Below are 2,433 nucleotides of genomic sequence, written 5' to 3'. Positions count from 1 at the left end.
ACGGTATTTTTCAAAATTATGCCGGTTTCACGGTACATGACGGTATTTTTTTTTTCATTCATGACCGGGTGTTAACCATATTTTCTACTGATTGAGAGAGGAAATACTGCAGTATATTGACTTAGAATGCCCTATTTTACTGTCATGATGAGTGAATATTGTCAAAAAATACCACACTAAATAGTGACTAAACACGACCCCCTTTAATACAAGTTAACCAGGAGTCACTGTCATTTATAATCGCGGCATCGTCTGATAAAATCAACATGCATCTACACTAAAGAGCGGCTATGTGGTTGTTTTGGCTATATTGCTTTTTTGTCTCATGCAGCGCACTGCCTGCATCTGAGTAACAAACTTAAAAAAAACAACAAACAAAAAAGTGCATGTGATCTTAACAGACGAACTATGCTCATATTTATAATTCCAAACAGTCAGTAAGCGACAGGTGCTAGGAAATGCTGTTTTGTACTCATTTATTGACGAGTCGGCTGCGGTGCGGCCAACTGAATGCGTTGCTTCTCTGCCGCTCACTGCACAGAACAGACGCCGAGAGAGGTGACACTTCTCCGGGAAAGTCAGACCTCGCGTTCGCGGGACAGCACTGGAGAAATCTTGCAACTGAACCATAGCTAAGGTTTATCCAAAAAAGTCTCTAGGTTTGTCAGTATGAATATTCTATGTAAAAAAAGCCGCTAAAATGGGTCTGAAAGTTGCTAAATCTAGTGCTGAAGTCGCACTTGTGAGACGCGGGAGCTGATGGCAGGGGATGGTGGATATTTGTGGCGGTCAATGTGGATATTGTGGATGAGTTCTTCTGTGTCATCACGTTCTATTAGTTCTACAGCTTCAGTTTCGGAACTTTCACGCTTAGTAACACATACAGCTGTTCCCTCACGACAGTGCAACAGTGAAAAGGGACCCCTTTCAAACAGTGTCGCGTTCCGAACGTTGTTTAAGCGATCATACTATTTATATTGCGGTATTTTAAAAATTCATATCATAACAAAAATAAACACCGGTATTTGGTATGAACCGCTATACCGCCCAGCACTATTTCCAAGTTTATAAATGTTTTAACAGCCAGCACAAAGTTTGCTCTGACAAGCTGTTTCAAACCACCAAAATGAGCTGGCCAGATTTAGTTTGATATGACGTCACATCGGTTTGTTCTTCAATTTTGCTTAAGTATATCAGTATATCTTGGAATCTTCTTGTAAAGGCTTGTGTTTGTGTGTTTCAATCTAATGTTTGCCCTTTTGGCCTTTTGTTCCTCTTTGACTTGCATCTGGGCCTCCTTACGGAATGAGACCTTTTTAATGCCTAACATTACTGCCACTGTACAGTATCTCTCATTGTACAGCCGTCATACCAACTTTTGCACCATTTCTGAAATAGAACAATATGCATTTACAGAAAAAAGAATCCTCAGCCATAACATTTTATTTAGACCTTCCTTTTTTATGACAGCATGCATGAGGGATTAACCCATAATGCGCAGTCATACTTAAACCTCTCTCAGATAAGTGAGGAAAACGGTGACATGTCAGGACAGGAGGGATGGAGCTAGCAGCAGTCTTAACCATCTACTGTCCACTGATATAATTCCTTGATAATCTCATTGGAATTACAGTCACAGACTAAAGGAATGGGGAAAATCTCTGGATCTGTCTTTGCTAGGTCTGCGGTGATTCTAAGGAGTATGAATTACATCTGACTAATGAAGGGTAAAATGATGGAAAAGTACTTCAGGCTCTCATCTTATAAAGTAAGAGAATGAGAGATAAGATGCAGCCAGCGATAATGGCTAGAGTAAAGATGATGATTATACATTCAAATTTAAAAATTAATATTCGTTACTTGACTCAAAACAGAACTCCTTATATTCTAAGCATCAGCCCATAATCCTTCAAGAATAATGTGGACCTCTCAAGTGGACTGTCCCTGTCTCTTCAATAATGTTTAATACACCTGTTTCAAGGACAACGTAGAGTGAGTTTATACAGTCAAGGTGAAATCTGTTAGAAAAAAAGAGACTGAAAGACAAGGGAGGAAGCTCATACTTTAAATTTCCAGATTCCTGGCTTATTAAAAAGTTGATTATATAAATGCATAAACTACTCACGTAGTTCACTAAACAAGAGTAATTGTGAGGTTATGATGCAACTCTGTCAATGCAGCAGGCTTGTGCACCATTCAACATTAAATTGAGATTAATTTTCCTGAATTTGAATTCAAACTGTAAAAAATATTAGAAAAATTTTAATTTAAAGTTAAATGTAAGGCTGACGATGCACGGGGCAACTTTTTGAGCAATTTTGATGGGCAACTTTTTTTGAGCTATGTTGCTTGGGCACTTTCCCATTGAGAATGGGTAACAAATTTCTATCTGGATACTTTAGATCGGTCGTGGGCCCTGTGTCTCACCTGGTT

The sequence above is a fragment of the Sinocyclocheilus rhinocerous genome, unplaced genomic scaffold, assembly GCF_001515625.1.
Source record: "Sinocyclocheilus rhinocerous isolate Xijiao unplaced genomic scaffold, SAMN03320098_v1.1 scaffold947, whole genome shotgun sequence".
Taxonomy (NCBI): domain Eukaryota; kingdom Metazoa; phylum Chordata; class Actinopteri; order Cypriniformes; family Cyprinidae; genus Sinocyclocheilus; species Sinocyclocheilus rhinocerous.
Note: the sequence above shows the minus strand (reverse complement) of the source record.